We start from the raw sequence: 27,618 nt of genomic DNA on the forward strand, positions 1-27,618 counted from the left end.
AGTTTTTTCTTCTTCTCTTTCCTTCCATTTTCTTTTCCTTTTTCCATTTTCCAAACTGGCTTTGCATTTTTCCATGTTGGCTTTAATCCTTTTTCACGAGATGCTCTGTTTTCCAGGTGATTGGGTCTTTGATATTTAGCGCTTAGCCCATTAGCTTCCTTTCTCAGTTTTTTCTTCTTCTCTTTCCCTCCTTTGTCCAGGCAGTGGATAAAGACAGAATTTGTCAAATGGCACCCCCAAATGGCACTGGTTAAAATTGCACCCCCCAAAAAAAGTGTTAATTAAACATTCAGTTTTGTTTAGATTATTTTTCAAAAAATGGCCACTCATGTCCTGAAATTTGGACTATTGGCACCCCCACTGCTCGAAAACATTGGCACCCCCATACTCAGTGCTGTTCCAAACGCTCTCATCAGGTAAGTTATTCAGTTTCATGCGTCATTGTTTGTTTGTATCTTGTTTTTGTTGGTCCATAATCAGGCTTAGCCTCTCCATTTTCTTTTCCTTTTTCCATTTTCTTTTCCTTTTTCCAAGCTGGCTTTACTTATCCCCATTCTGGCTTTAAACATCCTCCCAGCTGCTCTGTTTTCCAAGTGAGTGGGCCTCTGCTATTTAGCACTTAGCCCACCAGCTTCCCATCTAAGTACTTTCGTTATTCTCTTTCCCCCCACTTCTCAGGCGGCAATATCTTTTCCTTTTTCCCAAACTGGCCTTACCTTTCCCGAAAGCTGGCTTTAAATCTTCCTTCAAGCTACTCTGTTTGCCAAGTAATTGGGCCTCTGCTATTTAGTGCTTAGCCATCCGGCCTTCTTGCACAGTTTTACACTCTGCTATTTAGTGCTTAGCCATCCGGCCTTCTTGCACAGTTTTACAAATTTTTTATAAACTGGCACCCCCAAATGGCACTGGTTTAACTGGCACCCCCAAAAAACACAGTGCTCATCGAACATTCCATTGTCTATAAGTATTTCTGCTATTTAGTGCTTAGCCATCCGGCCTTCTAGCACAGTTTTACATTATGCTATTTAGTGCTTAGCCATCCGGCCTTCCTGCACAGTTTTACAAATTTTTTATAAACTGGCACCCCCAAATGGCACTGGTTTAACTGGCACCCCCAAAAAACACAGTGCTCATCGAACATTCCATTGTCTATAAGTATTTCTGCTATTTAGTGCTTAGCCATCCGGCCTTCTAGCACGGTTTTACATTATGCTATTTAGTGCTTAGCCATCCGGCCTTCTTGCACAGTTTTACACATTTCTTATATAAGCTGGCACCCCCAAATGGCACTGGTTTAACTGGCACCCCCAAAAAACACAGTGCTCATCGAACATTCCATTCTCTATAAGTGTTTTTCAAAATTGGCCACTCAGGTCATGAAATTAGAATTATTGGCACTCTCTTATCAGGTAAGTTAGCCAGTTCAGGAAATATGCAGAAGGCCATGCAAGTGCAGCAACTCGGGGTGGCACGGGCTGGGTTAGGTTAGGGGAAATAGACGCAGCTCCAGGAACCATGTCAAAATCCGAGTGGGGATTAGGGTTGGGTTTAGGGTTAGGGTTTAGGGTTAGGGTTAGGGAGGGGTTGGGGTTAGGGTGGGGTTGGGGTTAGGGTTAGGGTGGGGTTGGGGTTAGGGTTAGGGAGGGGTTGGGGTTAGGGTTAGGGAGGGGTTGGGGTTAGGGTTAGGGGTTAGGGTTAGGGTTAGGGAGGGGTTGGGGTTAGGGTTAGGGTTAGGGAGGGGTTGGGGTTAGGGTTAGGGCTATGGATTGGTAAGGAAACTCAGATATAGACAAGCCCGGAGCCCACGTTGTGCACTGGCCTACTCCAAGTCACTAAGCACTCACATCTCCTCCGCCGCCGGTGGCAAGTGGCAGGAAAATTGCCCTTAAACGTGTGTTTTTTTTGTTTTACGGATGAGAACTGGACATTTGCCCACTCTCTCTTTCTCTTGCTAGCGAGAAGTGGACATTTGCCCACTCTCTCTTTCCCTTGTTAGCAACCCTTTCCCTTTTTGACCTTTTAAATGGAGGGTGTTTCCCCTTTTTTCATTTTAGCCAGTGACTTCTGATTTCATTCATTAATGCAGGACATTCGATTTCATTCATTAATGCAGGACATTTGCCTTTTCACAGATCCCCATGACGTCATTTTTAACGGTAAGTCTGTTGCAACGTTTCGGTTAATATAAACCTTCATCAGGCATAGACTTACCATTTTCTCTTCCTTTTTCCATTTTCCAAACTGGCTGCACATTTTTCCATGTTGGCTTTAATCCTTTTTCACGAGATGTTCTGTTCACCAGGTGATTGGGTCTTTGCTATTTAGCGCTTAGCCCATTAGCTTCCTTTCTCAGTTTTTTCTTTTTCTCTTTCCTTCCATTTTCTTTTCCTTTTTCCATTTTCCAAACTGGCTTTGCATTTTTCCATGTTGGCTTTAATCCTTTTTCACGAGATGCTCTGTTTTCCAGGTGATTGGGTCTTTGCTAATTAGCGCTTAGCCCATTAGCTTCCTTTCTCAGTTTTTTCTTCTTCTCTTTCCTTCCATTTTCTTTTCCTTTTTCCATTTTCCAAACTGGCTTTGCATTTTTCCATGTTGGCTTTAATCCTTTTTCACGAGATGCTCTGTTTTCCAGGTGATTGGGTCTTTGATATTTAGCGCTTAGCCCATTAGCTTCCTTTCTCAGTTTTTTCTTCTTCTCTTTCCCTCCTTTGTCCAGGCAGTGGATAAAGACAGAATTTGTCAAATGGCACCCCCAAATGGCACTGGTTAAAATTGCACCCCCCAAAAAAAGTGTTAATTAAACATTCAGTTTTGTTTAGATTATTTTTCAAAAAATGGCCACTCATGTCCTGAAATTTGGACTATTGGCACCCCCACTGCTCGAAAACATTGGCACCCCCATACTCAGTGCTGTTCCAAACGCTCTCATCAGGTAAGTTATTCAGTTTCATGCGTCATTGTTTGTTTGTATCTTGTTTTTGTTGGTCCATAATCAGGCTTAGCCTCTCCATTTTCTTTTCCTTTTTCCATTTTCTTTTCCTTTTTCCAAGCTGGCTTTACTTATCCCCATTCTGGCTTTAAACATCCTCCCAGCTGCTCTGTTTTCCAAGTGAGTGGGCCTCTGCTATTTAGCACTTAGCCCACCAGCTTCCCATCTAAGTACTTTCGTTATTCTCTTTCCCCCCACTTCTCAGGCGGCAATATCTTTTCCTTTTTCCCAAACTGGCCTTACCTTTCCCGAAAGCTGGCTTTAAATCTTCCTTCAAGCTACTCTGTTTGCCAAGTAATTGGGCCTCTGCTATTTAGTGCTTAGCCATCCGGCCTTCTTGCACAGTTTTACACTCTGCTATTTAGTGCTTAGCCATCCGGCCTTCTTGCACAGTTTTACAAATTTTTTATAAACTGGCACCCCCAAATGGCACTGGTTTAACTGGCACCCCCAAAAAACACAGTGCTCATCGAACATTCCATTGTCTATAAGTATTTCTGCTATTTAGTGCTTAGCCATCCGGCCTTCTAGCACAGTTTTACATTATGCTATTTAGTGCTTAGCCATCCGGCCTTCCTGCACAGTTTTACAAATTTTTTATAAACTGGCACCCCCAAATGGCACTGGTTTAACTGGCACCCCCAAAAAACACAGTGCTCATCGAACATTCCATTGTCTATAAGTATTTCTGCTATTTAGTGCTTAGCCATCCGGCCTTCTAGCACGGTTTTACATTATGCTATTTAGTGCTTAGCCATCCGGCCTTCTTGCACAGTTTTACACATTTCTTATATAAGCTGGCACCCCCAAATGGCACTGGTTTAACTGGCACCCCCAAAAAACACAGTGCTCATCGAACATTCCATTCTCTATAAGTGTTTTTCAAAATTGGCCACTCAGGTCATGAAATTAGAATTATTGGCACTCTCTTATCAGGTAAGTTAGCCAGTTCAGGAAATATGCAGAAGGCCATGCAAGTGCAGCAACTCGGGGTGGCACGGGCTGGGTTAGGTTAGGGGAAATAGACGCAGCTCCAGGAACCATGTCAAAATCCGAGTGGGGATTAGGGTTGGGTTTAGGGTTAGGGTTTAGGGTTAGGGTTAGGGAGGGGTTGGGGTTAGGGTGGGGTTGGGGTTAGGGTTAGGGTGGGGTTGGGGTTAGGGTTAGGGAGGGGTTGGGGTTAGGGTTAGGGAGGGGTTGGGGTTAGGGTTAGGGGTTAGGGTTAGGGTTAGGGAGGGGTTGGGGTTAGGGTTAGGGTTAGGGAGGGGTTGGGGTTAGGGTTAGGGCTATGGATTGGTAAGGAAACTCAGATATAGACAAGCCCGGAGCCCACGTTGTGCACTGGCCTACTCCAAGTCACTAAGCACTCACATCTCCTCCGCCGCCGGTGGCAAGTGGCAGGAAAATTGCCCTTAAACGTGTGTTTTTTTTGTTTTACGGATGAGAACTGGACATTTGCCCACTCTCTCTTTCTCTTGCTAGCGAGAAGTGGACATTTGCCCACTCTCTCTTTCCCTTGTTAGCAACCCTTTCCCTTTTTGACCTTTTAAATGGAGGGTGTTTCCCCTTTTTTCATTTTAGCCAGTGACTTCTGATTTCATTCATTAATGCAGGACATTCGATTTCATTCATTAATGCAGGACATTTGCCTTTTCACAGATCCCCATGACGTCATTTTTAACGGTTAGGGTTAGGGTTAGGGTTAGGGTTAGAGGTTAGGGTTAGGGTTAGGGTTAGGGTTAGGGGTAGGGGTTAGGGTTAGGGTTAGGGTTAGGGGTTAGGGTTAGGGTTAGGGTTAGGGTTAGAGGGTTAGGGTTAGAGGGTTAGGGTTAGGGTTAGGGTTAGGGTTAGGGTTTAGGGTTAGGGTTAGGGTTAGGGTTAGGGGTTAGGGTTAGGGTTAGGGTTAGGGTTAGGGTTTAGGGTTAGGGTTAGGGTTAGGGTTAGGGTTTAGGGTTAGGGTTAGGGTTAGGGTTAGGGTTAGGGGGTTAGGGTTAGGGGTTAGGGTTAGGGTTAGGGTTAGAGGGTTAGGGTTAGGGTTAGGGTTAGGGTTAGGGGTTAGGGTTAGGGTTAGGGTTAGGGTTAGGGGAAATAGACGCAGCTCCAGGAACCATGTCAAAATCCGAGTGGGGATTAGGGTTGGGTTTAGGGTTAGGGGTTAGGGTTAGGGTTAGGGAGGGGTTGGGGTTAGGGTGGGGTTGGGGTTAGGGTTAGGGTGGGGTTGGGGTTAGGGTTAGGGAGGGGTTGGGGTTAGGGTTAGGGTTAGGGAGGGGTTGGGGTTAGGGTTAGGGGTTAGGGTTGGGGAGGGGTTGGGGTTAGGGTCAGGGAGGGGTTAGGGTTAGGGTTAGGGAGGGGTTGGGGTTAGGGTTAGGGTTAGGGTTAGGGAGGGGTTGGGGTTAGGGTTAGGGCTATGGATTGGTAAGGAAACTCAGATATAGACAAGCCCGGAGCCCACGTTGTGCACTGGCCTACTCCAAGTCACTAAGCACTCACATCTCCTCCGCCGCCGGTGACAAGTGGCAGGAAAATTGCCCTTAAACGTGTGTTTTTTTGTTTTACGGATGAGAACTGGACATTTGCCCACTCTCTCTTTCTCTTGCTAGCGAGAAGTGGACATTTGCCCACTCTCTCTTTCCCTTGTTAGCAACCCTTTCCCTTTTTGACCTTTTAAATGGAGGGTGTTTCCCCTTTTTTCATTTTAGCCAGTGACTTCTGATTTCATTCATTAATGCAGGACATTCGATTTCATTCATTAATGCAGGACATTTGCCTTTTCACAGATCCCCATGACGTCATTTTTAACGGTAAGTCTGTTGCAACGTTTCGGTTAATATAAACCTTCATCAGGCTTAGACTTACCATTTTCTCTTCCTTTTTCCATTTTCCAAACTGGCTGCACATTTTTCCATGTTGGCTTTAATCCTTTTTCACGAGATGTTCTGTTCACCAGGTGATTGGGTCTTTGCTATTTAGCGCTTAGCTCATTAGCTTTAGCGCTTAGCCCATTAGCTTCCATCTTCTTTTCCTTTTTCCATTTTCCAAACTGGCTTTGCATTTTTCCATGTTGGCTTTAATCCTTTTTCACGAGATGCTCTGTTTTCCAGGTGATTGGGTCTTTGCTAATTAGCGCTTAGCCCATTAGCTTCCTTTCTCAGTTTTTTCTTCTTCTCTTTCCTTCCATTTTCTTTTCCTTTTTCCATTTTCCAAACTGGCTTTGCATTTTTCCATGTTGGCTTTAATCCTTTTTCACGAGATGCTCTGTTTTCCAGGTGATTGGGTCTTTGATATTTAGCGCTTAGCCCATTAGCTTCCTTTCTCAGTTTTTTCTTCTTCTCTTTCCCTCCTTTGTCCAGGCAGTGGATAAAGACAGAATTTGTCAAATGGCACCCCCAAATGGCACTGGTTAAAATTGCACCCCCCAAAAAAAGTGTTAATTAAACATTCAGTTTTGTTTAGATTATTTTTCAAAAAATGGCCACTCATGTCCTGAAATTTGGACTATTGGCACCCCCACTGCTCGAAAACATTGGCACCCCCATACTCAGTGCTGTTCCAAACGCTCTCATCAGGTAAGTTATTCAGTTTCATGCGTCATTGTTTGTTTGTATCTTGTTTTTGTTGGTCCATAATCAGGCTTAGCCTCTCCATTTTCTTTTCCTTTTTCCATTTTCTTTTCCTTTTTCCAAGCTGGCTTTACTTATCCCCATTCTGGCTTTAAACATCCTCCCAGCTGCTCTGTTTTCCAAGTGAGTGGGCCTCTGCTATTTAGCACTTAGCCCACCAGCTTCCCATCTAAGTACTTTCGTTATTCTCTTTCCCCCCACTTCTCAGGCGGCAATATCTTTTCCTTTTTCCCAAACTGGCCTTACCTTTCCCGAAAGCTGGCTTTAAATCTTCCTTCAAGCTACTCTGTTTGCCAAGTAATTGGGCCTCTGCTATTTAGTGCTTAGCCATCCGGCCTTCTTGCACAGTTTTACACTCTGCTATTTAGTGCTTAGCCATCCGGCCTTCTTGCACAGTTTTACAAATTTTTTATAAACTGGCACCCCCAAATGGCACTGGTTTAACTGGCACCCCCAAAAAACACAGTGCTCATCGAACATTCCATTGTCTATAAGTATTTCTGCTATTTAGTGCTTAGCCATCCGGCCTTCTAGCACGGTTTTACATTATGCTATTTAGTGCTTAGCCATCCGGCCTTCCTGCACAGTTTTACAAATTTTTTATAAACTGGCACCCCCAAATGGCACTGGTTTAACTGGCACCCCCAAAAAACACAGTGCTCATCGAACATTCCATTGTCTATAAGTATTTCTGCTATTTAGTGCTTAGCCATCCGGCCTTCTAGCACGGTTTTACATTATGCTATTTAGTGCTTAGCCATCCGGCCTTCTTGCACAGTTTTACACATTTCTTATATAAGCTGGCACCCCCAAATGGCACTGGTTTAACTGGCACCCCCAAAAAACACAGTGCTCATCGAACATTCCATTCTCTATGTGTTTTTCAAAATTGGCCACTCAGGTCATGAAATTAGAATTATTGGCACTCTCTTATCAGGTAAGTTAGCCAGTTCAGGAAATATGCAGAAGGCCATGCAAGTGCAGCAACTCGGGGTGGCACGGGCTGGGTTAGGTTAGGGGAAATAGACGCAGCTCCAGGAACCATGTCAAAATCCGAGTGGGGATTAGGGTTGGGTTTAGGGTTAGGGTTAGGGGTTAGGGTTAGGGTTAGGGAGGGGTTGGGGTTAGGGTGGGGTTGGGGTTAGGGTTAGGGTGGGGTTGGGGTTAGGGTTAGGGAGGGGTTGGGGTTAGGGTTAGGGTTAGGGAGGGGTTGGGGTTAGGGTTAGGGGTTAGGGTTGGGGAGGGGTTGGGGTTAGGGTCAGGGAGGGGTTAGGGTTAGGGTTAGGGAGGGGTTGGGGTTAGGGTTAGGGTTAGGGTTAGGGAGGGGTTGGGGTTAGGGTTAGGGCTATGGATTGGTAAGGAAACTCAGATATAGACAAGCCCGGAGCCCACGTTGTGCACTGGCCTACTCCAAGTCACTAAGCACTCACATCTCCTCCGCCGCCGGTGACAAGTGGCAGGAAAATTGCCCTTAAACGTGTGTTTTTTTGTTTTACGGATGAGAACTGGACATTTGCCCACTCTCTCTTTCTCTTGCTAGCGAGAAGTGGACATTTGCCCACTCTCTCTTTCCCTTGTTAGCAACCCTTTCCCTTTTTGACCTTTTAAATGGAGGGTGTTTCCCCTTTTTTCATTTTAGCCAGTGACTTCTGATTTCATTCATTAATGCAGGACATTCGATTTCATTCATTAATGCAGGACATTTGCCTTTTCACAGATCCCCATGACGTCATTTTTAACGGTAAGTCTGTTGCAACGTTTCGGTTAATATAAACCTTCATCAGGCTTAGACTTACCATTTTCTCTTCCTTTTTCCATTTTCCAAACTGGCTGCACATTTTTCCATGTTGGCTTTAATCCTTTTTCACGAGATGTTCTGTTCACCAGGTGATTGGGTCTTTGCTATTTAGCGCTTAGCTCATTAGCTTTAGCGCTTAGCCCATTAGCTTCCATCTTCTTTTCCTTTTTCCATTTTCCAAACTGGCTTTGCATTTTTCCATGTTGGCTTTAATCCTTTTTCACGAGATGCTCTGTTTTCCAGGTGATTGGGTCTTTGCTAATTAGCGCTTAGCCCATTAGCTTCCTTTCTCAGTTTTTTCTTCTTCTCTTTCCTTCCATTTTCTTTTCCTTTTTCCATTTTCCAAACTGGCTTTGCATTTTTCCATGTTGGCTTTAATCCTTTTTCACGAGATGCTCTGTTTTCCAGGTGATTGGGTCTTTGATATTTAGCGCTTAGCCCATTAGCTTCCTTTCTCAGTTTTTTCTTCTTCTCTTTCCCTCCTTTGTCCAGGCAGTGGATAAAGACAGAATTTGTCAAATGGCACCCCCAAATGGCACTGGTTAAAATTGCACCCCCCAAAAAAAGTGTTAATTAAACATTCAGTTTTGTTTAGATTATTTTTCAAAAAATGGCCACTCATGTCCTGAAATTTGGACTATTGGCACCCCCACTGCTCGAAAACATTGGCACCCCCATACTCAGTGCTGTTCCAAACGCTCTCATCAGGTAAGTTATTCAGTTTCATGCGTCATTGTTTGTTTGTATCTTGTTTTTGTTGGTCCATAATCAGGCTTAGCCTCTCCATTTTCTTTTCCTTTTTCCATTTTCTTTTCCTTTTTCCAAGCTGGCTTTACTTATCCCCATTCTGGCTTTAAACATCCTCCCAGCTGCTCTGTTTTCCAAGTGAGTGGGCCTCTGCTATTTAGCACTTAGCCCACCAGCTTCCCATCTAAGTACTTTCGTTATTCTCTTTCCCCCCACTTCTCAGGCGGCAATATCTTTTCCTTTTTCCCAAACTGGCCTTACCTTTCCCGAAAGCTGGCTTTAAATCTTCCTTCAAGCTACTCTGTTTGCCAAGTAATTGGGCCTCTGCTATTTAGTGCTTAGCCATCCGGCCTTCTTGCACAGTTTTACACTCTGCTATTTAGTGCTTAGCCATCCGGCCTTCTTGCACAGTTTTACAAATTTTTTATAAACTGGCACCCCCAAATGGCACTGGTTTAACTGGCACCCCCAAAAAACACAGTGCTCATCGAACATTCCATTGTCTATAAGTATTTCTGCTATTTAGTGCTTAGCCATCCGGCCTTCTAGCACGGTTTTACATTATGCTATTTAGTGCTTAGCCATCCGGCCTTCCTGCACAGTTTTACAAATTTTTTATAAACTGGCACCCCCAAATGGCACTGGTTTAACTGGCACCCCCAAAAAACACAGTGCTCATCGAACATTCCATTGTCTATAAGTATTTCTGCTATTTAGTGCTTAGCCATCCGGCCTTCTAGCACGGTTTTACATTATGCTATTTAGTGCTTAGCCATCCGGCCTTCTTGCACAGTTTTACACATTTCTTATATAAGCTGGCACCCCCAAATGGCACTGGTTTAACTGGCACCCCCAAAAAACACAGTGCTCATCGAACATTCCATTCTCTATGTGTTTTTCAAAATTGGCCACTCAGGTCATGAAATTAGAATTATTGGCACTCTCTTATCAGGTAAGTTAGCCAGTTCAGGAAATATGCAGAAGGCCATGCAAGTGCAGCAACTCGGGGTGGCACGGGCTGGGTTAGGTTAGGGGAAATAGACGCAGCTCCAGGAACCATGTCAAAATCCGAGTGGGGATTAGGGTTGGGTTTAGGGTTAGGGTTAGGGGTTAGGGTTAGGGTTAGGGAGGGGTTGGGGTTAGGGTGGGGTTGGGGTTAGGGTTAGGGTGGGGTTGGGGTTAGGGTTAGGGAGGGGTTGGGGTTAGGGTTAGGGTTAGGGAGGGGTTGGGGTTAGGGTTAGGGGTTAGGGTTGGGGAGGGGTTGGGGTTAGGGTCAGGGAGGGGTTAGGGTTAGGGTTAGGGAGGGGTTGGGGTTAGGGTTAGGGTTAGGGTTAGGGAGGGGTTGGGGTTAGGGTTAGGGCTATGGATTGGTAAGGAAACTCAGATATAGACAAGCCCGGAGCCCACGTTGTGCACTGGCCTACTCCAAGTCACTAAGCACTCACATCTCCTCCGCCGCCGGTGACAAGTGGCAGGAAAATTGCCCTTAAACGTGTGTTTTTTTGTTTTACGGATGAGAACTGGACATTTGCCCACTCTCTCTTTCTCTTGCTAGCGAGAAGTGGACATTTGCCCACTCTCTCTTTCCCTTGTTAGCAACCCTTTCCCTTTTTGACCTTTTAAATGGAGGGTGTTTCCCCTTTTTTCATTTTAGCCAGTGACTTCTGATTTCATTCATTAATGCAGGACATTCGATTTCATTCATTAATGCAGGACATTTGCCTTTTCACAGATCCCCATGACGTCATTTTTAACGGTAAGTCTGTTGCAACGTTTCGGTTAATATAAACCTTCATCAGGCTTAGACTTACCATTTTCTCTTCCTTTTTCCATTTTCCAAACTGGCTGCACATTTTTCCATGTTGGCTTTAATCCTTTTTCACGAGATGTTCTGTTCACCAGGTGATTGGGTCTTTGCTATTTAGCGCTTAGCTCATTAGCTTTAGCGCTTAGCCCATTAGCTTCCATCTTCTTTTCCTTTTTCCATTTTCCAAACTGGCTTTGCATTTTTCCATGTTGGCTTTAATCCTTTTTCACGAGATGCTCTGTTTTCCAGGTGATTGGGTCTTTGCTAATTAGCGCTTAGCCCATTAGCTTCCTTTCTCAGTTTTTTCTTCTTCTCTTTCCTTCCATTTTCTTTTCCTTTTTCCATTTTCCAAACTGGCTTTGCATTTTTCCATGTTGGCTTTAATCCTTTTTCACGAGATGCTCTGTTTTCCAGGTGATTGGGTCTTTGATATTTAGCGCTTAGCCCATTAGCTTCCTTTCTCAGTTTTTTCTTCTTCTCTTTCCCTCCTTTGTCCAGGCAGTGGATAAAGACAGAATTTGTCAAATGGCACCCCCAAATGGCACTGGTTAAAATTGCACCCCCCAAAAAAAGTGTTAATTAAACATTCAGTTTTGTTTAGATTATTTTTCAAAAAATGGCCACTCATGTCCTGAAATTTGGACTATTGGCACCCCCACTGCTCGAAAACATTGGCACCCCCATACTCAGTGCTGTTCCAAACGCTCTCATCAGGTAAGTTATTCAGTTTCATGCGTCATTGTTTGTTTGTATCTTGTTTTTGTTGGTCCATAATCAGGCTTAGCCTCTCCATTTTCTTTTCCTTTTTCCATTTTCTTTTCCTTTTTCCAAGCTGGCTTTACTTATCCCCATTCTGGCTTTAAACATCCTCCCAGCTGCTCTGTTTTCCAAGTGAGTGGGCCTCTGCTATTTAGCACTTAGCCCACCAGCTTCCCATCTAAGTACTTTCGTTATTCTCTTTCCCCCCACTTCTCAGGCGGCAATATCTTTTCCTTTTTCCCAAACTGGCCTTACCTTTCCCGAAAGCTGGCTTTAAATCTTCCTTCAAGCTACTCTGTTTGCCAAGTAATTGGGCCTCTGCTATTTAGTGCTTAGCCATCCGGCCTTCTTGCACAGTTTTACACTCTGCTATTTAGTGCTTAGCCATCCGGCCTTCTTGCACAGTTTTACAAATTTTTTATAAACTGGCACCCCCAAATGGCACTGGTTTAACTGGCACCCCCAAAAAACACAGTGCTCATCGAACATTCCATTGTCTATAAGTATTTCTGCTATTTAGTGCTTAGCCATCCGGCCTTCTAGCACGGTTTTACATTATGCTATTTAGTGCTTAGCCATCCGGCCTTCCTGCACAGTTTTACAAATTTTTTATAAACTGGCACCCCCAAATGGCACTGGTTTAACTGGCACCCCCAAAAAACACAGTGCTCATCGAACATTCCATTGTCTATAAGTATTTCTGCTATTTAGTGCTTAGCCATCCGGCCTTCTAGCACGGTTTTACATTATGCTATTTAGTGCTTAGCCATCCGGCCTTCTTGCACAGTTTTACACATTTCTTATATAAGCTGGCACCCCCAAATGGCACTGGTTTAACTGGCACCCCCAAAAAACACAGTGCTCATCGAACATTCCATTCTCTATGTGTTTTTCAAAATTGGCCACTCAGGTCATGAAATTAGAATTATTGGCACTCTCTTATCAGGTAAGTTAGCCAGTTCAGGAAATATGCAGAAGGCCATGCAAGTGCAGCAACTCGGGGTGGCACGGGCTGGGTTAGGTTAGGGGAAATAGACGCAGCTCCAGGAACCATGTCAAAATCCGAGTGGGGATTAGGGTTGGGTTTAGGGTTAGGGTTAGGGGTTAGGGTTAGGGTTAGGGAGGGGTTGGGGTTAGGGTGGGGTTGGGGTTAGGGTTAGGGTGGGGTTGGGGTTAGGGTTAGGGAGGGGTTGGGGTTAGGGTTAGGGTTAGGGAGGGGTTGGGGTTAGGGTTAGGGGTTAGGGTTGGGGAGGGGTTGGGGTTAGGGTCAGGGAGGGGTTAGGGTTAGGGTTAGGGAGGGGTTGGGGTTAGGGTTAGGGTTAGGGTTAGGGAGGGGTTGGGGTTAGGGTTAGGGCTATGGATTGGTAAGGAAACTCAGATATAGACAAGCCCGGAGCCCACGTTGTGCACTGGCCTACTCCAAGTCACTAAGCACTCACATCTCCTCCGCCGCCGGTGACAAGTGGCAGGAAAATTGCCCTTAAACGTGTGTTTTTTTGTTTTACGGATGAGAACTGGACATTTGCCCACTCTCTCTTTCTCTTGCTAGCGAGAAGTGGACATTTGCCCACTCTCTCTTTCCCTTGTTAGCAACCCTTTCCCTTTTTGACCTTTTAAATGGAGGGTGTTTCCCCTTTTTTCATTTTAGCCAGTGACTTCTGATTTCATTCATTAATGCAGGACATTTGATTTCATTCATTAATGCAGGACATTTGCCTTTTCACAGATCCCCATGACGTCATTTTTAACGGTAAGTCTGTTGCAACGTTTCGGTTAATATAAACCTTCATCAGGCTTAGACTTACCATTTTCTCTTCCTTTTTCCATTTTCCAAACTGGCTGCACATTTTTCCATGTTGGCTTTAATCCTTTTTCACGAGATGTTCTGTTCACCAGGTGATTGGGTCTTTGCTATTTAGCGCTTAGCTCATTAGCTTTAGCGCTTAGCCCATTAGCTTCCATCTTCTTTTCCTTTTTCCATTTTCCAAACTGGCTTTGCATTTTTCCATGTTGGCTTTAATCCTTTTTCACGAGATGCTCTGTTTTCCAGGTGATTGGGTCTTTGCTAATTAGCGCTTAGCCCATTAGCTTCCTTTCTCAGTTTTTTCTTCTTCTCTTTCCTTCCATTTTCTTTTCCTTTTTCCATTTTCCAAACTGGCTTTGCATTTTTCCATGTTGGCTTTAATCCTTTTTCACGAGATGCTCTGTTTTCCAGGTGATTGGGTCTTTGATATTTAGCGCTTAGCCCATTAGCTTCCTTTCTCAGTTTTTTCTTCTTCTCTTTCCCTCCTTTGTCCAGGCAGTGGATAAAGACAGAATTTGTCAAATGGCACCCCCAAATGGCACTGGTTAAAATTGCACCCCCCAAAAAAAGTGTTAATTAAACATTCAGTTTTGTTTAGATTATTTTTCAAAAAATGGCCACTCATGTCCTGAAATTTGGACTATTGGCACCCCCACTGCTCGAAAACATTGGCACCCCCATACTCAGTGCTGTTCCAAACGCTCTCATCAGGTAAGTTATTCAGTTTCATGCGTCATTGTTTGTTTGTATCTTGTTTTTGTTGGTCCATAATCAGGCTTAGCCTCTCCATTTTCTTTTCCTTTTTCCATTTTCTTTTCCTTTTTCCAAGCTGGCTTTACTTATCCCCATTCTGGCTTTAAACATCCTCCCAGCTGCTCTGTTTTCCAAGTGAGTGGGCCTCTGCTATTTAGCACTTAGCCCACCAGCTTCCCATCTAAGTACTTTCGTTATTCTCTTTCCCCCCACTTCTCAGGCGGCAATATCTTTTCCTTTTTCCCAAACTGGCCTTACCTTTCCCGAAAGCTGGCTTTAAATCTTCCTTCAAGCTACTCTGTTTGCCAAGTAATTGGGCCTCTGCTATTTAGTGCTTAGCCATCCGGCCTTCTTGCACAGTTTTACACTCTGCTATTTAGTGCTTAGCCATCCGGCCTTCTTGCACAGTTTTACAAATTTTTTATAAACTGGCACCCCCAAATGGCACTGGTTTAACTGGCACCCCCAAAAAACACAGTGCTCATCGAACATTCCATTGTCTATAAGTATTTCTGCTATTTAGTGCTTAGCCATCCGGCCTTCTAGCACGGTTTTACATTATGCTATTTAGTGCTTAGCCATCCGGCCTTCCTGCACAGTTTTACAAATTTTTTATAAACTGGCACCCCCAAATGGCACTGGTTTAACTGGCACCCCCAAAAAACACAGTGCTCATCGAACATTCCATTGTCTATAAGTATTTCTGCTATTTAGTGCTTAGCCATCCGGCCTTCTAGCACGGTTTTACATTATGCTATTTAGTGCTTAGCCATCCGGCCTTCTTGCACAGTTTTACACATTTCTTATATAAGCTGGCACCCCCAAATGGCACTGGTTTAACTGGCACCCCCAAAAAACACAGTGCTCATCGAACATTCCATTCTCTATGTGTTTTTCAAAATTGGCCACTCAGGTCATGAAATTAGAATTATTGGCACTCTCTTATCAGGTAAGTTAGCCAGTTCAGGAAATATGCAGAAGGCCATGCAAGTGCAGCAACTCGGGGTGGCACGGGCTGGGTTAGGTTAGGGGAAATAGACGCAGCTCCAGGAACCATGTCAAAATCCGAGTGGGGATTAGGGTTGGGTTTAGGGTTAGGGTTAGGGGTTAGGGTTAGGGTTAGGGAGGGGTTGGGGTTAGGGTGGGGTTGGGGTTAGGGTTAGGGTGGGGTTGGGGTTAGGGTTAGGGAGGGGTTGGGGTTAGGGTTAGGGTTAGGGAGGGGTTGGGGTTAGGGTTAGGGGTTAGGGTTGGGGAGGGGTTGGGGTTAGGGTCAGGGAGGGGTTAGGGTTAGGGTTAGGGAGGGGTTGGGGTTAGGGTTAGGGTTAGGGTTAGGGAGGGGTTGGGGTTAGGGTTAGGGCTATGGATTGGTAAGGAAACTCAGATATAGACAAGCCCGGAGCCCACGTTGTGCACTGGCCTACTCCAAGTCACTAAGCACTCACATCTCCTCCGCCGCCGGTGACAAGTGGCAGGAAAATTGCCCTTAAACGTGTGTTTTTTTGTTTTACGGATGAGAACTGGACATTTGCCCACTCTCTCTTTCTCTTGCTAGCGAGAAGTGGACATTTGCCCACTCTCTCTTTCCCTTGTTAGCAACCCTTTCCCTTTTTGACCTTTTAAATGGAGGGTGTTTCCCCTTTTTTCATTTTAGCCAGTGACTTCTGATTTCATTCATTAATGCAGGACATTCGATTTCATTCATTAATGCAGGACATTTGCCTTTTCACAGATCCCCATGACGTCATTTTTAACGGTAAGTCTGTTGCAACGTTTCGGTTAATATAAACCTTCATCAGGCTTAGACTTACCATTTTCTCTTCCTTTTTCCATTTTCCAAACTGGCTGCACATTTTTCCATGTTGGCTTTAATCCTTTTTCACGAGATGTTCTGTTCACCAGGTGATTGGGTCTTTGCTATTTAGCGCTTAGCTCATTAGCTTTAGCGCTTAGCCCATTAGCTTCCATCTTCTTTTCCTTTTTCCATTTTCCAAACTGGCTTTGCATTTTTCCATGTTGGCTTTAATCCTTTTTCACGAGATGCTCTGTTTTCCAGGTGATTGGGTCTTTGCTAATTAGCGCTTAGCCCATTAGCTTCCTTTCTCAGTTTTTTCTTCTTCTCTTTCCTTCCATTTTCTTTTCCTTTTTCCATTTTCCAAACTGGCTTTGCATTTTTCCATGTTGGCTTTAATCCTTTTTCACGAGATGCTCTGTTTTCCAGGTGATTGGGTCTTTGATATTTAGCGCTTAGCCCATTAGCTTCCTTTCTCAGTTTTTTCTTCTTCTCTTTCCCTCCTTTGTCCAGGCAGTGGATAAAGACAGAATTTGTCAAATGGCACCCCCAAATGGCACTGGTTAAAATTGCACCCCCCAAAAAAAGTGTTAATTAAACATTCAGTTTTGTTTAGATTATTTTTCAAAAAATGGCCACTCATGTCCTGAAATTTGGACTATTGGCACCCCCACTGCTCGAAAACATTGGCACCCCCATACTCAGTGCTGTTCCAAACGCTCTCATCAGGTAAGTTATTCAGTTTCATGCGTCATTGTTTGTTTGTATCTTGTTTTTGTTGGTCCATAATCAGGCTTAGCCTCTCCATTTTCTTTTCCTTTTTCCATTTTCTTTTCCTTTTTCCAAGCTGGCTTTACTTATCCCCATTCTGGCTTTAAACATCCTCCCAGCTGCTCTGTTTTCCAAGTGAGTGGGCCTCTGCTATTTAGCACTTAGCCCACCAGCTTCCCATCTAAGTACTTTCGTTATTCTCTTTCCCCCCACTTCTCAGGCGGCAATATCTTTTCCTTTTTCCCAAACTGGCCTTACCTTTCCCGAAAGCTGGCTTTAAATCTTCCTTCAAGCTACTCTGTTTGCCAAGTAATTGGGCCTCTGCTATTTAGTGCTTAGCCATCCGGCCTTCTTGCACAGTTTTACACTCTGCTATTTAGTGCTTAGCCATCCGGCCTTCTTGCACAGTTTTACAAATTTTTTATAAACTGGCACCCCCAAATGGCACTGGTTTAACTGGCACCCCCAAAAAACACAGTGCTCATCGAACATTCCATTGTCTATAAGTATTTCTGCTATTTAGTGCTTAGCCATCCGGCCTTCTAGCACGGTTTTACATTATGCTATTTAGTGCTTAGCCATCCGGCCTTCCTGCACAGTTTTACAAATTTTTTATAAACTGGCACCCCCAAATGGCACTGGTTTAACTGGCACCCCCAAAAAACACAGTGCTCATCGAACATTCCATTGTCTATAAGTATTTCTGCTATTTAGTGCTTAGCCATCCGGCCTTCTAGCACGGTTTTACATTATGCTATTTAGTGCTTAGCCATCCGGCCTTCTTGCACAGTTTTACACATTTCTTATATAAGCTGGCACCCCCAAATGGCACTGGTTTAACTGGCACCCCCAAAAAACACAGTGCTCATCGAACATTCCATTCTCTATGTGTTTTTCAAAATTGGCCACTCAGGTCATGAAATTAGAATTATTGGCACTCTCTTATCAGGTAAGTTAGCCAGTTCAGGAAATATGCAGAAGGCCATGCAAGTGCAGCAACTCGGGGTGGCACGGGCTGGGTTAGGTTAGGGGAAATAGACGCAGCTCCAGGAACCATGTCAAAATCCGAGTGGGGATTAGGGTTGGGTTTAGGGTTAGGGTTAGGGGTTAGGGTTAGGGTTAGGGAGGGGTTGGGGTTAGGGTGGGGTTGGGGTTAGGGTTAGGGTGGGGTTGGGGTTAGGGTTAGGGAGGGGTTGGGGTTAGGGTTAGGGTTAGGGAGGGGTTGGGGTTAGGGTTAGGGGTTAGGGTTGGGGAGGGGTTGGGGTTAGGGTCAGGGAGGGGTTAGGGTTAGGGTTAGGGAGGGGTTGGGGTTAGGGTTAGGGTTAGGGTTAGGGAGGGGTTGGGGTTAGGGTTAGGGCTATGGATTGGTAAGGAAACTCAGATATAGACAAGCCCGGAGCCCACGTTGTGCACTGGCCTACTCCAAGTCACTAAGCACTCACATCTCCTCCGCCGCCGGTGACAAGTGGCAGGAAAATTGCCCTTAAACGTGTGTTTTTTTGTTTTACGGATGAGAACTGGACATTTGCCCACTCTCTCTTTCTCTTGCTAGCGAGAAGTGGACATTTGCCCACTCTCTCTTTCCCTTGTTAGCAACCCTTTCCCTTTTTGACCTTTTAAATGGAGGGTGTTTCCCCTTTTTTCATTTTAGCCAGTGACTTCTGATTTCATTCATTAATGCAGGACATTCGATTTCATTCATTAATGCAGGACATTTGCCTTTTCACAGATCCCCATGACGTCATTTTTAACGGTAAGTCTGTTGCAACGTTTCGGTTAATATAAACCTTCATCAGGCTTAGACTTACCATTTTCTCTTCCTTTTTCCATTTTCCAAACTGGCTGCACATTTTTCCATGTTGGCTTTAATCCTTTTTCACGAGATGTTCTGTTCACCAGGTGATTGGGTCTTTGCTATTTAGCGCTTAGCTCATTAGCTTTAGCGCTTAGCCCATTAGCTTCCATCTTCTTTTCCTTTTTCCATTTTCCAAACTGGCTTTGCATTTTTCCATGTTGGCTTTAATCCTTTTTCACGAGATGCTCTGTTTTCCAGGTGATTGGGTCTTTGCTAATTAGCGCTTAGCCCATTAGCTTCCTTTCTCAGTTTTTTCTTCTTCTCTTTCCTTCCATTTTCTTTTCCTTTTTCCATTTTCCAAACTGGCTTTGCATTTTTCCATGTTGGCTTTAATCCTTTTTCACGAGATGCTCTGTTTTCCAGGTGATTGGGTCTTTGATATTTAGCGCTTAGCCCATTAGCTTCCTTTCTCAGTTTTTTCTTCTTCTCTTTCCCTCCTTTGTCCAGGCAGTGGATAAAGACAGAATTTGTCAAATGGCACCCCCAAATGGCACTGGTTAAAATTGCACCCCCCAAAAAAAGTGTTAATTAAACATTCAGTTTTGTTTAGATTATTTTTCAAAAAATGGCCACTCATGTCCTGAAATTTGGACTATTGGCACCCCCACTGCTCGAAAACATTGGCACCCCCATACTCAGTGCTGTTCCAAACGCTCTCATCAGGTAAGTTATTCAGTTTCATGCGTCATTGTTTGTTTGTATCTTGTTTTTGTTGGTCCATAATCAGGCTTAGCCTCTCCATTTTCTTTTCCTTTTTCCATTTTCTTTTCCTTTTTCCAAGCTGGCTTTACTTATCCCCATTCTGGCTTTAAACATCCTCCCAGCTGCTCTGTTTTCCAAGTGAGTGGGCCTCTGCTATTTAGCACTTAGCCCACCAGCTTCCCATCTAAGTACTTTCGTTATTCTCTTTCCCCCCACTTCTCAGGCGGCAATATCTTTTCCTTTTTCCCAAACTGGCCTTACCTTTCCCGAAAGCTGGCTTTAAATCTTCCTTCAAGCTACTCTGTTTGCCAAGTAATTGGGCCTCTGCTATTTAGTGCTTAGCCATCCGGCCTTCTTGCACAGTTTTACACTCTGCTATTTAGTGCTTAGCCATCCGGCCTTCTTGCACAGTTTTACAAATTTTTTATAAACTGGCACCCCCAAATGGCACTGGTTTAACTGGCACCCCCAAAAAACACAGTGCTCATCGAACATTCCATTGTCTATAAGTATTTCTGCTATTTAGTGCTTAGCCATCCGGCCTTCTAGCACGGTTTTACATTATGCTATTTAGTGCTTAGCCATCCGGCCTTCCTGCACAGTTTTACAAATTTTTTATAAACTGGCACCCCCAAATGGCACTGGTTTAACTGGCACCCCCAAAAAACACAGTGCTCATCGAACATTCCATTGTCTATAAGTATTTCTGCTATTTAGTGCTTAGCCATCCGGCCTTCTAGCACGGTTTTACATTATGCTATTTAGTGCTTAGCCATCCGGCCTTCTTGCACAGTTTTACACATTTCTTATATAAGCTGGCACCCCCAAATGGCACTGGTTTAACTGGCACCCCCAAAAAACACAGTGCTCATCGAACATTCCATTCTCTATGTGTTTTTCAAAATTGGCCACTCAGGTCATGAAATTAGAATTATTGGCACTCTCTTATCAGGTAAGTTAGCCAGTTCAGGAAATATGCAGAAGGCCATGCAAGTGCAGCAACTCGGGGTGGCACGGGCTGGGTTAGGTTAGGGGAAATAGACGCAGCTCCAGGAACCATGTCAAAATCCGAGTGGGGATTAGGGTTGGGTTTAGGGTTAGGGTTAGGGGTTAGGGTTAGGGTTAGGGAGGGGTTGGGGTTAGGGTGGGGTTGGGGTTAGGGTTAGGGTGGGGTTGGGGTTAGGGTTAGGGAGGGGTTGGGGTTAGGGTTAGGGTTAGGGAGGGGTTGGGGTTAGGGTTAGGGGTTAGGGTTGGGGAGGGGTTGGGGTTAGGGTCAGGGAGGGGTTAGGGTTAGGGTTAGGGAGGGGTTGGGGTTAGGGTTAGGGTTAGGGTTAGGGAGGGGTTGGGGTTAGGGTTAGGGCTATGGATTGGTAAGGAAACTCAGATATAGACAAGCCCGGAGCCCACGTTGTGCACTGGCCTACTCCAAGTCACTAAGCACTCACATCTCCTCCGCCGCCGGTGACAAGTGGCAGGAAAATTGCCCTTAAACGTGTGTTTTTTTGTTTTACGGATGAGAACTGGACATTTGCCCACTCTCTCTTTCTCTTGCTAGCGAGAAGTGGACATTTGCCCACTCTCTCTTTCCCTTGTTAGCAACCCTTTCCCTTTTTGACCTTTTAAATGGAGGGTGTTTCCCCTTTTTTCATTTTAGCCAGTGACTTCTGATTTCATTCATTAATGCAGGACATTCGATTTCATTCATTAATGCAGGACATTTGCCTTTTCACAGATCCCCATGACGTCATTTTTAACGGTAAGTCTGTTGCAACGTTTCGGTTAATATAAACCTTCATCAGGCTTAGACTTACCATTTTCTCTTCCTTTTTCCATTTTCCAAACTGGCTGCACATTTTTCCATGTTGGCTTTAATCCTTTTTCACGAGATGTTCTGTTCACCAGGTGATTGGGTCTTTGCTATTTAGCGCTTAGCTCATTAGCTTTAGCGCTTAGCCCATTAGCTTCCATCTTCTTTTCCTTTTTCCATTTTCCAAACTGGCTTTGCATTTTTCCATGTTGGCTTTAATCCTTTTTCACGAGATGCTCTGTTTTCCAGGTGATTGGGTCTTTGCTAATTAGCGCTTAGCCCATTAGCTTCCTTTCTCAGTTTTTTCTTCTTCTCTTTCCTTCCATTTTCTTTTCCTTTTTCCATTTTCCAAACTGGCTTTGCATTTTTCCATGTTGGCTTTAATCCTTTTTCACGAGATGCTCTGTTTTCCAGGTGATTGGGTCTTTGATATTTAGCGCTTAGCCCATTAGCTTCCTTTCTCAGTTTTTTCTTCTTCTCTTTCCCTCCTTTGTCCAGGCAGTGGATAAAGACAGAATTTGTCAAATGGCACCCCCAAATGGCACTGGTTAAAATTGCACCCCCCAAAAAAAGTGTTAATTAAACATTCAGTTTTGTTTAGATTATTTTTCAAAAAATGGCCACTCATGTCCTGAAATTTGGACTATTGGCACCCCCACTGCTCGAAAACATTGGCACCCCCATACTCAGTGCTGTTCCAAACGCTCTCATCAGGTAAGTTATTCAGTTTCATGCGTCATTGTTTGTTTGTATCTTGTTTTTGTTGGTCCATAATCAGGCTTAGCCTCTCCATTTTCTTTTCCTTTTTCCATTTTCTTTTCCTTTTTCCAAGCTGGCTTTACTTATCCCCATTCTGGCTTTAAACATCCTCCCAGCTGCTCTGTTTTCCAAGTGAGTGGGCCTCTGCTATTTAGCACTTAGCCCACCAGCTTCCCATCTAAGTACTTTCGTTATTCTCTTTCCCCCCACTTCTCAGGCGGCAATATCTTTTCCTTTTTCCCAAACTGGCCTTACCTTTCCCGAAAGCTGGCTTTAAATCTTCCTTCAAGCTACTCTGTTTGCCAAGTAATTGGGCCTCTGCTATTTAGTGCTTAGCCATCCGGCCTTCTTGCACAGTTTTACACTCTGCTATTTAGTGCTTAGCCATCCGGCCTTCTTGCACAGTTTTACAAATTTTTTATAAACTGGCACCCCCAAATGGCACTGGTTTAACTGGCACCCCCAAAAAACACAGTGCTCATCGAACATTCCATTGTCTATAAGTATTTCTGCTATTTAGTGCTTAGCCATCCGGCCTTCTAGCACGGTTTTACATTATGCTATTTAGTGCTTAGCCATCCGGCCTTCCTGCACAGTTTTACAAATTTTTTATAAACTGGCACCCCCAAATGGCACTGGTTTAACTGGCACCCCCAAAAAACACAGTGCTCATCGAACATTCCATTGTCTATAAGTATTTCTGCTATTTAGTGCTTAGCCATCCGGCCTTCTAGCACGGTTTTACATTATGCTATTTAGTGCTTAGCCATCCGGCCTTCTTGCACAGTTTTACACATTTCTTATATAAGCTGGCACCCCCAAATGGCACTGGTTTAACTGGCACCCCCAAAAAACACAGTGCTCATCGAACATTCCATTCTCTGTGTTTTTCAAAATTGGCCACTCAGGTCATGAAATTAGAATTATTGGCACTCTCTTATCAGGTAAGTTAGCCAGTTCAGGAAATATGCAGAAGGCCATGCAAGTGCAGCAACTCGGGGTGGCACGGGCTGGGTTAGGTTAGGGGAAATAGACGCAGCTCCAGGAACCATGTCAAAATCCGAGTGGGGATTAGGGTTGGGTTTAGGGTTAGGGTTAGGGGTTAGGGTTAGGGTTAGGGAGGGGTTGGGGTTAGGGTGGGGTTGGGGTTAGGGTTAGGGTGGGGTTGGGGTTAGGGTTAGGGAGGGGTTGGGGTTAGGGTTAGGGTTAGGGAGGGGTTGGGGTTAGGGTTAGGGGTTAGGGTTGGGGAGGGGTTGGGGTTAGGGTCAGGGAGGGGTTAGGGTTAGGGTTAGGGAGGGGTTGGGGTTAGGGTTAGGGTTAGGGTTAGGGAGGGGTTGGGGTTAGGGTTAGGGCTATGGATTGGTAAGGAAACTCAGATATAGACAAGCCCGGAGCCCACGTTGTGCACTGGCCTACTCCAAGTCACTAAGCACTCACATCTCCTCCGCCGCCGGTGACAAGTGGCAGGAAAATTGCCCTTAAACGTGTGTTTTTTTGTTTTACGGATGAGAACTGGACATTTGCCCACTCTCTCTTTCTCTTGCTAGCGAGAAGTGGACATTTGCCCACTCTCTCTTTCCCTTGTTAGCAACCCTTTCCCTTTTTGACCTTTTAAATGGAGGGTGTTTCCCCTTTTTTCATTTTAGCCAGTGACTTCTGATTTCATTCATTAATGCAGGACATTCGATTTCATTCATTAATGCAGGACATTTGCCTTTTCACAGATCCCCATGACGTCATTTTTAACGGTAAGTCTGTTGCAACGTTTCGGTTAATATAAACCTTCATCAGGCTTAGACTTACCATTTTCTCTTCCTTTTTCCATTTTCCAAACTGGCTGCACATTTTTCCATGTTGGCTTTAATCCTTTTTCACGAGATGTTCTGTTCACCAGGTGATTGGGTCTTTGCTATTTAGCGCTTAGCTCATTAGCTTTAGCGCTTAGCCCATTAGCTTCCATCTTCTTTTCCTTTTTCCATTTTCCAAACTGGCTTTGCATTTTTCCATGTTGGCTTTAATCCTTTTTCACGAGATGCTCTGTTTTCCAGGTGATTGGGTCTTTGCTAATTAGCGCTTAGCCCATTAGCTTCCTTTCTCAGTTTTTTCTTCTTCTCTTTCCTTCCATTTTCTTTTCCTTTTTCCATTTTCCAAACTGGCTTTGCATTTTTCCATGTTGGCTTTAATCCTTTTTCACGAGATGCTCTGTTTTCCAGGTGATTGGGTCTTTGATATTTAGCGCTTAGCCCATTAGCTTCCTTTCTCAGTTTTTTCTTCTTCTCTTTCCCTCCTTTGTCCAGGCAGTGGATAAAGACAGAATTTGTCAAATGGCACCCCCAAATGGCACTGGTTAAAATTGCACCCCCCAAAAAAAGTGTTAATTAAACATTCAGTTTTGTTTAGATTATTTTTCAAAAAATGGCCACTCATGTCCTGAAATTTGGACTATTGGCACCCCCACTGCTCGAAAACATTGGCACCCCCATACTCAGTGCTGTTCCAAACGCTCTCATCAGGTAAGTTATTCAGTTTCATGCGTCATTGTTTGTTTGTATCTTGTTTTTGTTGGTCCATAATCAGGCTTAGCCTCTCCATTTTCTTTTCCTTTTTCCATTTTCTTTTCCTTTTTCCAAGCTGGCTTTACTTATCCCCATTCTGGCTTTAAACATCCTCCCAGCTGCTCTGTTTTCCAAGTGAGTGGGCCTCTGCTATTTAGCACTTAGCCCACCAGCTTCCCATCTAAGTACTTTCGTTATTCTCTTTCCCCCCACTTCTCAGGCGGCAATATCTTTTCCTTTTTCCCAAACTGGCCTTACCTTTCCCGAAAGCTGGCTTTAAATCTTCCTTCAAGCTACTCTGTTTGCCAAGTAATTGGGCCTCTGCTATTTAGTGCTTAGCCATCCGGCCTTCTTGCACAGTTTTACACTCTGCTATTTAGTGCTTAGCCATCCGGCCTTCTTGCACAGTTTTACAAATTTTTTATAAACTGGCACCCCCAAATGGCACTGGTTTAACTGGCACCCCCAAAAAACACAGTGCTCATCGAACATTCCATTGTCTATAAGTATTTCTGCTATTTAGTGCTTAGCCATCCGGCCTTCTAGCACGGTTTTACATTATGCTATTTAGTGCTTAGCCATCCGGCCTTCCTGCACAGTTTTACAAATTTTTTATAAACTGGCACCCCCAAATGGCACTGGTTTAACTGGCACCCCCAAAAAACACAGTGCTCATCGAACATTCCATTGTCTATAAGTATTTCTGCTATTTAGTGCTTAGCCATCCGGCCTTCTAGCACGGTTTTACATTATGCTATTTAGTGCTTAGCCATCCGGCCTTCTTGCACAGTTTTACACATTTCTTATATAAGCTGGCACCCCCAAATGGCACTGGTTTAACTGGCACCCCCAAAAAACACAGTGCTCATCGAACATTCCATTCTCTATGTGTTTTTCAAAATTGGCCACTCAGGTCATGAAATTAGAATTATTGGCACTCTCTTATCAGGTAAGTTAGCCAGTTCAGGAAATATGCAGAAGGCCATGCAAGTGCAGCAACTCGGGGTGGCACGGGCTGGGTTAGGTTAGGGGAAATAGACGCAGCTCCAGGAACCATGTCAAAATCCGAGTGGGGATTAGGGTTGGGTTTAGGGTTAGGGTTAGGGGTTAGGGTTAGGGTTAGGGAGGGGTTGGGGTTAGGGTGGGGTTGGGGTTAGGGTTAGGGTGGGGTTGGGGTTAGGGTTAGGGTGGGGTTGGGGTTAGGGTTAGGGTTAGGGAGGGGTTGGGGTTAGGGTTAGGGGTTAGGGTTGGGGAGGGGTTGGGGTTAGGGTCAGGGAGGGGTTAGGGTTAGGGTTAGGGAGGGGTTGGGGTTAGGGTTAGGGTTAGGGTTAGGGTTTAGGGTTAGGGTTAGGGTTAGGGTTAGGGTTAGGGTTAGGGTTTAGGGTTAGGGTTAGGGTTAGGGTTAGGGTTAGAGGGTTAGGGTTAGGGTTAGGGTTAGGGTTGGGGTTGGGGTTGGGGTTAGGGTTAGGGTTAGGGTTAGGGGTTAGGGTTAGGGTTAGGGGGTTAGGGTTAGGGTTAGGGTTAGGGTTAGGGTTTAGGGTTAGGGTTAGGGTTAGGGTTAGGGGTTAGGGTTAGGGTTAGGGTTAGGGTTAGGGGTTAGGGTTAGGGTTAGGGTTTGGGGTTAGGGTTAGGGTTAGGGTTAGGGTTAGGGGTTAGGGTTAGGGGTTAGGGTTAGGGTTAGGGTTAGGGTTAGGGTTAGGGTTAGAGGGTTAGGGTTAGGGTTAGGGTTAGGGTTTAGGGTTAGGGTTAGGGTTAGGGTTAGGGTTAGGGTTATGGTTAGGGTTAGGGTTATGGTTAGGGTTAGGGTTAGGGTTGGGGTTGGGGTTGGGGTTGGGGTTAGGGTTAGGGGTTAGGGGTTAGGGTTAGGGTTAGGGTTAGGTTAGGGGAAATAGACGCAGCTCCAGGAACCATGTCAAAATCCGAGTGGGGATTAGGGTTGGGTTTAGGGTTGGGGTTAGGGTGGGGTTGGGGTTAGGGTTAGGGAGGGGTTGGGGTTAGGGTTAGGGTTAGGGAGGGGTTGGGGTTAGGGTTAGGGTTGGGGAGGGGTTGGGGTTAGGGTTAGGGAGGGGTTAGGGTTAGGGTTAGGGAGGGGTTGGGGTTAGGGTTAGGGTTAGGGTTAGGGAGGGGTTGGGGTTAGGGTTAGGGCTATGGATTGGTAAGGAAACTCAGATATAGACAAGCCCGGAGCCCACGTTGTGCACTGGCCTACTCCAAGTCACTAAGCACTCACATCTCCTCCGCCGCCGGTGACAAGTGGCAGGAAAATTGCCCTTAAACGTGTGTTTTTTTGTTTTACGGATGAGAACTGGACATTTGCCCACTCTCTCTTTCTCTTGCTAGCGAGAAGTGGACATTTGCCCACTCTCTCTTTCCCTTGTTAGCAACCCTTTCCCTTTTTGACCTTTTAAATGGAGGGTGTTTCCCCTTTTTTCCTTTTAGCCAGTGACTTCTGATTTCATTCAATAATGCAGGACATTCGATTTCATTCATTAATGCAGGACATTCGATTTCATTCATTAATGCAGGACATTTGCCTTTTCACAGATCCCCATGACGTCATTTTTAACGGTAAGTCTGTTGCAACGTTTCGGTTAATATAAACCTTCATCAGGCTTAGACTTACCATTTTCTCTTCCTTTTTCCATTTTCCAAACTGGCTGCACATTTTTCCATGTTGGCTTTAATCCTTTTTCACGAGATGTTCTGTTCACCAGGTGATTGGGTCTTTGCTATTTAGCGCTTAGCCCATTAGCTTTAGCGCTTAGCCCATTAGCTTCCATCTTCTTTTCCTTTTTCCATTTTCCAAACTGGCTTTGCATTTTTCCATGTTGGCTTTAATCCTTTTTCACGAGATGCTCTGTTTTCCAGGTGATTGGGTCTTTGCTAATTAGCGCTTAGCCCATTAGCTTCCTTTCTCAGTTTTTTCTTCTTCTCTTTCCTTCCATTTTCTTTTCCTTTTTCCATTTTCCAAACTGGCTTTGCATTTTTCCATGTCGGCTTTAATCCTTTTTCACGAGATGCTCTGTTTTCCAGGTGATTGGGTCTTTGATATTTAGCGCTTAGCCCATTAGCTTCCTTTCTCAGTTTTTTCTTCTTCTCTTTC

At 44.7% G+C, this 27,618-nt stretch overlaps 1 long non-coding RNA gene across 1 annotated transcript; it reads left to right on the forward strand.

Annotated features, from left to right (window-relative positions):
• On the forward strand, positions 1–27,618 carry LOC310723000. The gene is made up of 6 exons (XR_014532555.1): positions 1–789; positions 839–1,572; positions 4,709–5,067; positions 26,474–26,957; positions 27,014–27,229; positions 27,384–27,618. It is a non-coding gene; the product is annotated as an uncharacterized lncRNA (long non-coding RNA).

The sequence above is a fragment of the Silurus aristotelis genome, assembly GCF_946808225.1.
Source record: "Silurus aristotelis genome assembly, contig: scaffold_91, whole genome shotgun sequence".
Lineage (NCBI taxonomy): Eukaryota > Metazoa > Chordata > Actinopteri > Siluriformes > Siluridae > Silurus > Silurus aristotelis.